Here is a 12,933-nt window from a genome sequence, read left to right as displayed (position 1 = left end):
AAATGGATTGTTATGCCCTCAAATCATGCATCCATAGATGCGTAAGATAAAAGGACCTGCTTTGCAGCAATAACACGCACAATAGCAAGAAAAGAGTCCGCAGTGGTACTTACTCTAGAGCAGTGGTTCCCAAACTTTTGATTCCTGAGGACCCCCATTGAGTCACCACTGGAAGCCGGGGACCCCCAAGCAATTTGTATGAGTTACATTTCAAACATTAAAACAGTAATTCGGAAAAAAAAACACGTGTGCACACAAAACAAATACTCAAAGTACTAAGGATTTTGGGACCAGATGTATGACCATTTCATTTAGCGCCTCGCAATTGGCGACAAATTGTGAGTGGCAAATTGCAAGTCGCTAAATAAAATGTACAACAGTGTGTTTAACACTGTTTGGGATTCCCAATGGGGCCACAAATTGCGAGGTTCATTAATATTAATGAGCCTCTCGCAATTTGCGAGCTCATTGGGAATGCCAGCCCTCCCAGTGATGGTGGCCTGCTGGGCTTTGCAGGCCACCATGTCTCGGACAGCTTTGAAATAAAGCAGTTAAAAAAAAAAATGCAGCCTGTTTACCATGCATTTAAAAAAAAAAAAAAAGAAAATGAAATGTTTTCGTTTCATTTTCTAAGGGCAGGCAGAGGTCCCTGGGACCACTGCCTGACCTAAAAAAAATAATTTGCATGCATTTGCAAAGGGGAAGGGGTCCCTGGGGACCCCATCCCATTTGCGAATGCCTTACCATCTACTTGAAGTAGGTGGTAATTGTGACCGTTTTGCGACCGCAAAACATTTGTACATGGTTTTGAGACTCGCTATTTGGAAGGGAATGCCCCTTCCAAATAGCAAGTTGCAAAACCTATAGAGTCGCAAAAAAATTGTGACTCACTAAATAGGCAATGTATATGGCCCAATAGGTTTTTGCATGCGCAAACGGGTTCCGAACCCGTTCGCGCATATAAAAACAAATCGTACATCTGGCCCTTAGTATTTTATATTGAAGTAATAGCCCCTCTGTCACATGTATTTCATTTGTTTTGTAGCATCTCTCATACCATTGTAGAATGTCAGAGCACTTTACATCACACACACATAGAGACATTGAATCATACATGTAAATCAGTGTGTATATAAAATGTTTAAAGAGTGCTTGGTCTGGAAAAGCACAAACTCAGGATTCAGAGCATAATACAGTGGCTAGCATTGACTTTAACATTAAAAATGTATTTCCACCCAAATATATCTTTTTAGCAGCATCAGGATAATGAATAACTGGGACAAAATATAAGTTACTAACTGGTACCAGGCAGTTTGCAAGCAGCTCTTTGATGACAGTTTATAGGTCCCTCTGCTAGATTACGATTGTAACTTATGAAGTGCACAGTAACAAAATAATATCTATGACAAAAGCAGTAACCACGTACCTAGGCACATAAAATGCTGCTTTTTAAGATGCATGTTACACGTTCTTTGCAGTAGGCACATTAACCCTCTGTGCTACATTAGTTAAATCAAAGCTGCCACTGAACAAAACTCTCCTCACTCTCCAGCAGGTACATTAATCACTGGCATTCTCTTGACACTTTTTTTGTTGCTGGAAAGCTGCTAATTATACAAGAAATGTTTCTGTGCTTTTAAAACTGTTGCCTACGGACCCCCTGGGAATGTGTCATGGACCCCTGGGGGTCCGCGGACCACAGTTTGGGAAACACTGCTCTAGAGAATATCCTTAGATCTCAATTTTAGACATCATTAGTGAGAATGTTTTAGACGGACAACTGTTTTTGACTAGTACACGAGATCAGTATATCATCTTATTCCGAGCATCTGTGCGGTATGCCACTGGTACAATCAGCATGAGGAAGGTTCAACACCGAAATGCGTTGGTGATAATTGTTGTCAGAAACCAGTGTTCTAGCCCCTTTTTCGTCTATAATTTGTATTGATACTGCTTTTCTTCTCTTCTTTTGTATTAATGTGGAAATTGTTTCACTTCTGTTTTGCCAGCGGCGGTGCGTCCATTGGGGCGTTGGGGCGTTGCCCTCCCAATGCACACCGCCGCCATCCGGACTGCCAATGTGTGCCTAAATCACACATTCAGGAGCGAGTTTCTGGCCGGCCGGTTACTGTGCCGGACCAGAAACCATCAGGAAAAGGGGGAGGCGGGGCTGTGCAGACACGCTAGTGCCGTGTCCTCTTTCGGACAGGTCATTTTCCTGCCCGGCGCGGACATGCGCACTAGCCTCCCCCTTGGGAGACTGGGGGTTGCCTCATGCCGCAGCCCCCGGTCTCCTAATGGGGCGGGGATAGGATGCGCCCACACGACCAAGGCAATAACAACGACTGCAGCAAGTGCCCCCTGGCACAGAGGAAACACGAGCAGCTGTAAATCCCCCCCAACTACCCTTCAAAGAGCAGCTGTAAATGGGGATTGCTCATTTATCATTCTGTTTTCAAACACCAGCATGACAGATTCTCAAAATACACGTGCTCTATCCACTATGCACTTTCCATTTTTGGTGAACGCACAAAAAAAAATCTTTCCTTTTTCTAAAGAAAAGTACATTTTTGTTTCAAAAATCCGATTTCATCTATTTTCCCCCAAATGTCAGCTTTCAATTTCCATAGACAATTGCATCACATTGTCTGATTCTGCGCCGTCAGAACAGGTGTTACCAGGACGTGCCAAGGATGTCAACATTGTACCAGCGCCACAAGTGTGCAGCGGCTGCCTACCCTCGTGCATAAACACCACACAGTGTCAGTCACGGACGTTAATATTCTAATGACAGCCACTGTTATATTACATAAAGGCCACAATTAGCCCCGCGTGCTCATGCTCTGATGAGGATAGCCGTGCGACCCTTATGCTATGGTTCACCCAAGGATGCCCTATATATGCCAAGATTGACCATTACTGTGCCAGTATGTCATCAGTGGACATAATTGTGCCAGAGTTGAACCCCTTGGGACATGAACCAGAGGGTGGCAGTAATGAACTAGAGGGTGACAGTGATGAACCAGAGGGTGGCAGTAAGGAACTAGAGGGTGGCAGTGATGAACCAGAGAGTGGCAGTGATGAACCAGAGAGTGGCAGTGATGAACCAGAGGGTGACAGTGGTGAACCAGAGGGTGACAGTGGTGAACCAGGGGGTGGCAGTGGTGAACCAGAGGGTGGCAGTGGTGAACCAGAGGGTGCTGTGATGAACCAGAGGTGCTGTGATGAACCAGAGGGTGGCAGTGATGAACCCGAGGGTGGCAGTGATGAACCAGGGGGTGGCAGTGATGAACCAGGGGGTGGCAGTGGTGAACCAGAGGGTGGCAGTGGTGAACCAGAGGGTGGCAGTGGTGAATCAGAGGGTGCTGTGATGAACCAGAGGTGCTGTGATGAACCAGAGGGTGGCAGTGGTGAACCAGAGGGTGACAGTGATGAACCAGAGGGTGGCAGTGGTGAACCAGAGGGTGGCAGTAATGAACCAGAGGGTGGCAGTGATGAACCAGAGAGTGGCAGTGATGAACCAGAGGGTGCTGTGATGAACCAGAGAGTGGCAGTAAAGAACCAGAGGGTGGCAATGGTGAACCAGAGGGTGACAGTGATGAACCAGAGGGTGGCAATGGTGAAGCAGTGGTGAACCAGAGGGTGCTGTGATGAACCAGAGGGTGGCAGTGATGAACCAGAGGGTGGCAGTGATGAACCAGAGGGTGACAGTGATGAACCAGAGGGTGACAGTGATGAACCAGAGGGTGGCAGTGATGAACCAGAGGGTGGCAGTGATGAACCAGAGGGTGACAGTGATGAACCAGAGGGCGACAGTGATGAACCAGGGGGTGGCAGTGATGAACCAGAGGGTGCTGTGATGAACCAGAGGTGCTGTGATGAACCAGAGGGTGGCAGTGGTGAACCAGAGGGTACTGTGATGAACCACTCGATGTTCACATTTTTTCTCAAGGGTGTTCGGGCATGCGCGCTGCGCTTGTGAGCTACAGTGCAGAAATCATTTTCCGCTGCACCACGTTCAAATGTCACCAGCCGCCACTGTGTTTTGCATTTAACAAGCAGGTGACCAGGACCTGTTTTTTCTAGTGGTCATATTCTTATATAGGACAAATTCACTATTGAATAGAAGGAGACCAGTTTTTATACATTGATACTTGATTGTGCTTTTGTATACACAAAGTTTTTAGATATCGTTATGATTATTAATTGTCAATCATGTGAAAAAATCTTTTTGATAAAAGTGAAATATAATAATAAAATATAAAAAAGACTTTTTTGATAATAAACATGCGTGGTTTTTGATTAATTGAATATGTAATTGTGACACAACTGCAGCACATAGATAGAAGCAGCACCTCTGCCCAGTGCTAGTTCTCTTTTTCCCAATATTGTTTGAGCTCAATATGCCACAGGTCACCGTATACAACAACTGGCCCAGGGGTGGACCAGCCAAGCTCCTGAAACGGCTACAACGAATCCAGAACGCCTCAGCACGACTGATCCTCGTCGTCCCCCGGCGCTGCCACATCGCACCCCACCTGAGAGGCCTGCACTGGCTCCCAGTCAACAAGAGGATCACCTTCAAACTCCTCATCCACGCACACAAAGCGCTACACAACACCGGACCATCATACCTCAACAACTGACTCAGCTTCCATACCCCCCCCCCGCAATCTCCGCTCTGCCACACTCGCCCGCGCCTCAGTTCCCCGTATCCGGAAAACCACCGCCGGCGGCAGATCCTTCTCCTACCTCGCCGCCAAGACCTGGAACGATCTCCCTGCCAGCCTACGACAGACCCAGGACCTGCTGGCCTTCAGAAGACTTCTAAAGACCTGCCTCTTCGATCAGTAGCAGCTCCCCCCCACCCCCCCAGCGTCTTGAGACCCTCACGGGTATGTAGCGCGCTTTATAAATACCTGATTGATTGATTGATTGATTGACCTTGAGGGGACTAGAGAAGAGCAATGGATTGAGGGTACACAGGAATGTGCTCCTCTGCTCCCCTCACACTTCTTCCAGACACATACATGCGCACAGTGCCAGAATACACAATAAATGGTACTGCTCATGACCTCATGAGGGGAGAAAATGGCCGTTCTCACAATCTGCCAATCACTGGATGGTCATCCTACATTAAAGTCTGCTGCTGGGCACCTTTCATGCTCCGCCCAGCTTACGTTCGCACTCTGTAGGGTGGTGGTTGCAAAATCCCACCAGGCTCTTGGGCTATTTCCTCTTGGTACATTACCCATTATACCAACCCCTATGCATCCAAACACACATCTCGCCCAGCAACAAACTGACAAGTTGAGCATTATGATGTCAGACAATGGCAGCTGCCACCTACAAATGTCAAGTAACAATCACACCCAACAGACCTTCTGCCAAGAGCCCAACCTAATCATCCCAAGCAGTGCACCTGCTAATGTGGTGATGGTTCCAAGTGCATCATTGCCATGGTGATGGCCTTAAAACAAAGTGAGCAATGTAGTAGACCTCATTGGGTACAAAGTGCAACTCCAAAAAAAAAAACTCTGAGAACTGAATGCAAGTTGAAATGTCCACCAATCAAACACTAATGTCTACATACTCCTTGTTTACAGTTAGTGTCAATACATCTTATCGCAGTGTACGTACGCACTCTGCTGTGTCCGAGGGAGCCCAGCTTTGATTTAAAAGATTGTGATGCATGGCAGATGTGTGACAGAAGGCTAGAATGTACACTAGGCTGAGATATTCTGTTCATCACCTTGCAGACACCTCTGCAGAAAAGGGCAAACCACAGTCAGCAGCTATGGTGACCGGTGTATATGGTACAAGGTGCGATTGGGGGTGCACTTCCACTGGCAACATCCAAGAATTCCCAGTGTGTGGGCACCCTGATGGTCCACCCCATGGGGCTCTCTTTATGGAAGGATCTATATCTTCGGTCTATAATTCGGGTTAAGGGCCTTTAACAACCGGTATATCCCTCGTCCGTGGGCTGTTAGGCTATATTCAGTGTCACTGGAAGGGGCAACAAAACAATTCCTCAGTGGCTGTGGTATTTTGCATAGGCGTTGCATGGTATTGAATCTGGGTTGCCATGCGCTCTATAAATCCCATAGCATAGCATAACTCTACAGGGGCCCAGTGCCACTGTATTTTAGCAGGTTGTGCCCCTTGATCACAAGGGATTTAATCTAGGGTATGTGATAATCCCTGGTGAGATGTTGTCCTTTTCAGCCTGGGTCTCGAAGTGCTTACCTGGTCATTATGTTCCCAGAGGGTGGTCTGTGAGCTCTCCTGAGGTTTCGCGTCATTGTGAGTAACATGGAGCGGTTTCATCATGAGGGTGACGTCTTCTCGGAGCTCGGCTCCTTCCCCTTAGATCTTGAATTAGAGTGGTATTCAGCTAGGGGTTCATGCTTCTGAGGTGCACTAGGAGTCGTTGCAGGTTATCTGCTGTGCACTGCTCGTAGGTGTGTCCAGTTGTGGGAGCTGGCTCTTTTTTAAAAATGTTATTTCAAAGTATTTTATAAATTTTATAAGCAAATATATTAGCATTACTGTTACAAGGTTAGCCACACGTAGTTTGTAGAGCAGTGTTTACAGGTACTTTGAGATATATGTTTAGCCAATCCCATGTACAGTCATAGGTTTACTATGCTGCAGCAGGTTTGATTTTTTTTACCAACAAAATCATCAACTTCTGTGTATGCTGCCATGCTCTTCATTTACAGTATTGGGCTTGTTTTTGGGTGCAGAGTTTGTGTATTTTAGATTTTGCACTATCCACATGCATTTGCGAGTGTGTGCTTCTGATGTTGCTGTATTGTTGTTCTGTTGTATTGTGATTGGCTGGAGTGGAGGTGGCCATAACATGCAGCGATAAGCACTGGACACTGTGCCCATTTGTTTTGGTGAAAATGATTTAATCAGCAACTATGGGGCCGTCTGCTCAACGTGCACTTCCCTTTCAGCTCGAGAAGACGATGGATTTAGTGGGTGTGCTGGCATGCCACCCAGCCTTTGTTATACGTGTTGATGCATTCATCCTTTGTCACGTGCATGTGTGGTTTTAAGGTGCTCATGGCAGGCGGATCAGAAGCGACCACAGCAGAGTGTAGGATCAGTAAACAAGCACTTTCAGATAGTCAAGTCAAGTCAATAATCTTTATTCGGATATTTCATTATCCATAAAAGTACACACATAATCACGTACATGGTCAAGATAATAAAAATCACAATAAAGTAAGATAAAAACATTCAGATAGTTTGGGAAACATAGAAACTCTGCTTTCAGGTCTCTCCGGGGACTGTTCTAAAACGTAGCACCCAGCACCGAGAAAGTAGTACCACCTTTTTTAAATTTTATTAAGAAAGTGAAATAATTGAGTAAGGTTGATAAAGTGTCATGGTAGTATAATTTACCAGCACTTCTAGACTTCAGCAAGTCGAGACTTTCACTAACTGTAACATTAGCTCTAGTTAAAAATATATAATGTTTACAAGTTGAAACTAAAACCCATCCCAAACCCCCTTGCAACTATTGGATTTCTCCTCAATGTTGCTGCAGTTCCAAGAACAGTGTGCGAAATTCAAAGTTAAAACATAAATCAAATTTGTTTTACTGTCACAATCTCGCGACTTCACAAACTTGTGAAGTTTGCTCACTTCACGAAATTTGACTTGTGGTTGAAATTTCCAGCAAATAAACACATGAAAACTGCTGGAGATGATACGCGAAATGACGAACATGTTCTTGCAAAAGTGCATTTTGCAGAATTCTTTGTACTGTAGATATTTTTTTCTGAAATTGTATCAGTTTTTTTTTAAACTTCACAAACTTTGTGAAAATGACATTTAAAAGAAAAAAAAAATCACACAATTTGTTGAAAGTCACCTTGAAAAAGTCCGCACACCCCTACTAATAACAGAGTGCCTCACAACATTTAAAGGCATTATAGATGTAGTACATCTCAGGGAGAAGAGATGGCGTAACGGCTAGGGCGGTCGACCTCGAATCTGGGGAACTGGGTTCCAGTCTTGGCAAGGACGCGCAACATCCTGTGATTCTGGGCAATTTCTTAGTCTCCACATGCCTAACAAAAATGAATGTGTCCTCATGTAACACAACTGGTGCTTGTGTAAAGCGCTCTGATACCCGGTACCCTCGGGTCAAGTTCGCACTATATAAAACTCTATAAAATAAATAAATAATGGCTTGTGAGATTATACTGCATCAGTAGGGCATGCATAAACACAACATAATCAAATCTCAAATGTTTACAGTAAGAATCTTTGATCAGTGATTTCACAGATCAAAAAAGGTTCCAGGTGTATTGTGGCATCCTGGCCAATGGTGACTAATGGAACCATGGGCCAGGATTCTACATGACTCATATTCCATTTGGAGTCAGTTGGCCCAGGCTCTTTAACCTAATGGTTCAATGTATTTATAACCAATAAATACATAACTTAATTCACCTCGTCTGACTACTTTATGAAATGTAACACTGGCGACGAGGATGGGATATGAGTCATGTAGAATCCTGACCCATGGTTCCATCAGTCACCATTAGCCAGGATGCCACAATATACCTGGATTTGTTTAATCAAACCGGCCGAGAGGCGCAGAAGCTCTGTACAGTCAACGTGTGATTGGAGAGGAAGCCGGGTTATAAGGGTGGAAGTGGACTGTTGTGTCATCCTGAGGTATTATTCTTGTGTCTTCAGACTCACATTAAGGAGTCTTGGGACCTTATGTAGAGTGTGGCAGATGGGAGACTCCGTCACAAACATGGTGGATGTCCTGTCTGCGGTATTACAAGCGCATTATAGCCTACTGGGAACGGAATATCTGTCACGTTTTGATGGAGTATCCCGTCCACCAAACTCTGGTTTAGGAAGAATTTCTTAACCGCATCAATGTGGCGGCTTTTCCCGCTGTACGCGGCAATTTTGAAATTACCACGTTACATGACGAGCTCAGCTCGTCATGAGCGCACGGCAGGTTACGCTCATGACGAGCCTAGCTCGTCATCAGCCCCGAAGGGGTTAAGTAACCCTGGAGGAGTGTGGGCCCTTGAAAGAGGGACAGAGGTATTTTTCATGGTGGTATAATTTCAGCGGGTACTTAAGTTAGTTGATATAGTTGGCTAGTCTCATGGATGTCGGTCACGTGCTATAAGTTGTACGCCTGGCCAAAGACGACCCACGGGCGTGAGGAGTTTTCTTGAGGGGCTGCAGATGAAGCAGCAGGAGATGGCCAGCTCACTTGATTTGTATTTTGGGGTATTTCCTTGAAGTGCCTTGCGAGCGAAGCATGCTGTTTTATAGATGCATCCAATCAGGAACAAATTTAAGGAGGGCAGACGGTTGATATTAATTATGCTGCACCATAATTACTTTTGCTACAGCTTCATTAATTTTTAGAAGGGCATTGCGGCAGTCTAAGCGAGAGAGAACAATGATTGCACTTCTGCGTCCAGACCCTTGTGTTTTAGAAAGTGGTTGCAGTTCGAAGTAGTTTAAAGCCCCCTCTGCCAGATGCATCAATGCGATTTACCTAGCATGAAGCATACGAACCAGGGTGACTTTCACAACAGAGAGTGGGAGAGTGCGTGTGAGGTTTTGTCTGTGTGTATATAACAATTTCTGGTGAAACCTGACAAACACTTCACCATGGATGTATGACATTACAATGCATGCTTTTACCATGCATGCCTTTACAACGCGGTGTTTACAACGCAAACCTTTACAACGCATAGCGCTTTGGGGTGCTGGATAGAGAATACTTTAATTTGCTATTCCAACTCCAGTCCCCGTGGACACTAGGGAAGGTGTTGGATAGTAAATTAAACTTATTCCCTATTCTAGAGCGCCCCCCAGCGCAATGCGTTGTAATGGTTTGCGTTGTAAAAGTTGCGTCGTAAAGACACTGCGATGTAAAAGTTGCGTTGTAAAGGATGTTTCCCCTTCACCATACCCGAAAGAAAGCCCCTGCACCCAACTTTGTATCAGAAAATACATTTATTAGGGGGGTGTAGCATCCACAAACATCACCCCCTGAAGCTACCTCCCTGCCAGTTAGCAAAGTGTGACTATTTTCTAGCTGGGCTAGGAGGATGTGGGCTAGCTTCATAACCAGAGTGCTTCCCTTTGATTTGATCATTGGAGAGCAGGGGTTTTTAAGAGATTTTATTAGAAGGGAGACACATTACTCTGTAACATAGTCATTTTGTGGTGGAAAAAAGTTGTATATTCATCATATTTGTCTGATATTTGTTTTGTCAATTGAGTGAACGACTAGTTTTGCCTCTTTTAGCTTGGTCTACACCTTCATCACCACAAATAGACTTTGTTTAATTTGCTTTCTTTCAGTTTTGGGGGCAGATACTTTGTCAAGAGAATTTTTCCACAACAATGTTGTTATGAGAAATTAGTTGGAAGTGTTGGTGGGCGGGAAGGTTCCCCTTTGTTTTTAGAGGAAACACATTTCTTCTCCGTTAGACCCTGATACTTGGACTCTTCAAGTCCCAGGTTCAAGTATTTTATGATTACCTAGACATATAAAGAGTAAAACAGATCATTGAAGGTCAAGTTGCATATGGTCATGCTGAATATTCCAAAAGAGTTTTCAGCTGCCCAGAGAGATTTCTTTTCTTGCCTTTATTCTTGTACTTTTCAGGGAGGTCTTCTTAATAAAGTGAGCTCTCCCACCGCTTGCCCAGTCTGCCCAGTCCTATGACCCCACAACCAGGGGCAATGAGTAAATATATATGACATTGAAAGTGCACCAGATATTTGTTAGCAGCAGCAAGTCTAATATTTTATGATATATCCTCCTCTCTGCATGATACGCGCACTCATGGATCGACAATTCTGGGGGCCATATCCAAACGTACTGTTGGAATCATCCTTTGTGCAGGCTTCCTTGGAAGTTCTGATGTGGATCAGGTAATGCGTACTGGTTTGTCTCCAGGTTTGGTAACCGCCTTAGTATGAACCCTCTGCAGATCTGGATCCGGTAAGGGTTTGTATGGATATGCCTGAAAGACTAGTCCTATCGCTGTGCGGGTGAAAGTTGTGCATTGCCGGGTCCATCTGATTGTTAACCACAAGGCCAGTACCTTACCCCCGATGAAATTTCAAGTGGGCTTGGAAAGTTTAACTAATTGAAAGGATTCATAGGCTAATTTGATTTGGGATGATCCTGCACACCATATGGAACATTCTGCAAAGGGAAATCCAGAGGACAGTCATAGCAGCCCCCCGCGACATTAAGCTGTACGGGGAGGCGCAAGAAGACAGGGTGGTGGTTGGGGAGTCAGTGGGCACATGTGGCGGTTGCAAGGACGGCTCAGGTTATTGTGGTGGAATTGAAGGGAAGCCGTAGCACAGGATTGACTGCTGGAGCAGGGTGGTGGTCCTGTTTGATAGAGGGGATGGGTTTCTGCTGCTGCAAAGAGCCATCGAAACTGTCCCTTAAAAAAAAAAAACACAATAAAATATAACACTTGCAGAAAAATAAGTTGCTAGCCGACAAACTTTTCAACTTCGAATATTGCCAGTTAGCCAGCCACCAGGTGCGCCACAGGCAAGGGGGGGCACAGATAAGCCTCAGAAAAACATAGAATCTGACCTCACTGTCACTTCAGATCTGGCGCCCTTGCACCGGCTCTAGGGGCACTAATAATCCACATTTTTATTCGGACGGTGGAAATAGTGTCTTTAATGCAATAGTCTGTTCATTTAGCTGCCATTTCAAAAGTATTTCAATGTCCACCAGCAGCCACTGTAGATGCCTGAGGATCAGGGAGCCGCGCAAGCACTTTAGAGCACCTTTCGCTATTCCAGCCTATGCACTTTACCTTCTGCGCATGGCAATTCCAGCTGACCCCGGTAGGCAACAAGAACTTCTCTGACTATGGAAAAGGACTGACTATTCTTGATCAGGGAGTTCGAAACAAATGACTACAGGGTGTTTTTTGCTCCAACTTTATCTGGTGGCCAGTGGAGGTCCCCGGAGATCTCCCCTCGCCCCAGTCCTTTTTAAACTGCGTCTGGATCCATCTGGTGAGAGGTTTCAGTCCTACACAGATAACACTCTGTGGTGGAAAGTCACAGGATATCCAAGGCCGTCAAATGCTCAAGTGGCGATCCAGAAAAGTTTTCATCACCGGATGGTGCAGCATCGCCGACAGGGGTGCGGCTTCTACTAACTTTATGCACCACTTTTAAAACCTTTCCAAATTCATAGGGTTGATGACTTTAAAAAAAGAGGGTTATAAGTAGTGCTAATAGTAGATTTTGAGGGAACCACCCAGCTTGTCATAAAATCTTTATTTTTCATTAAAAAATCTTCCTCTGGGAAGTAAAACCTTTATTTTGTAGTTTGTAGAAAACTTCACCAAGTTGTAAAATTTTGTGAAATGATTAGTTACATTTAGTTTTAATAATGTGTGCATCTTCACCAATTACAACCACACCCTTTTTACAACTAATCAAACTGAAACTTGAACTGGCCTAAACTACGTTAGGTCACCCACTCTCACTGCTCCAATACCGCGGCACTTGTAAAGCAAATCATATCTGAATGAAATGTCACTATTGCTAAATAAATAAGCAATTACAATAAAATAGTTTACCTACATACAGCCACCTGCACAGTACTGCTTCAAAACCGATATACCAGTTTTTTTTTGGGTTGGGGTGAGAAATAAATTCAACAAGACAGTGTTGTGATGTGTGGCATGCGCCAAAAATTGGGAATGCACCTTCTGCAACTCTTGTGGTTCCCCGGCCTAGTTAAAGACCACGTAAACAATGAGTTTCTGATGGCAAGCTGTGTGAAGGTGGTGAAACGGTTGGATCTGCTGGCATAAAACTTTGACCTGATGGCCTACAGTGGCGGTTCCTCCGCTAAGGCCGCGTGGTGTACGAGCC

At 44.9% G+C, this 12,933-nt stretch overlaps 1 protein-coding gene across 2 annotated transcripts in view; it reads right to left on the bottom strand.

Annotated features, from left to right (window-relative positions):
• The window catches only part of LOC144756287 (regulator of G-protein signaling 3-like), a 456,864-nt gene that overhangs the window by 194,624 nt on the left and 249,307 nt on the right, over positions 1 to 12,933 (bottom strand). The gene's annotated exons all lie outside the window — the stretch shown is intronic.

The sequence above is a fragment of the Lissotriton helveticus genome, chromosome 5_1, assembly GCF_964261635.1.
Source record: "Lissotriton helveticus chromosome 5_1, aLisHel1.1, whole genome shotgun sequence".
In the NCBI taxonomy this organism is placed as follows: domain Eukaryota; kingdom Metazoa; phylum Chordata; class Amphibia; order Caudata; family Salamandridae; genus Lissotriton; species Lissotriton helveticus.
The sequence above is the reverse complement of the archived record's forward strand: the minus strand, read 5'-3'. Positions and strand labels throughout refer to the sequence as shown.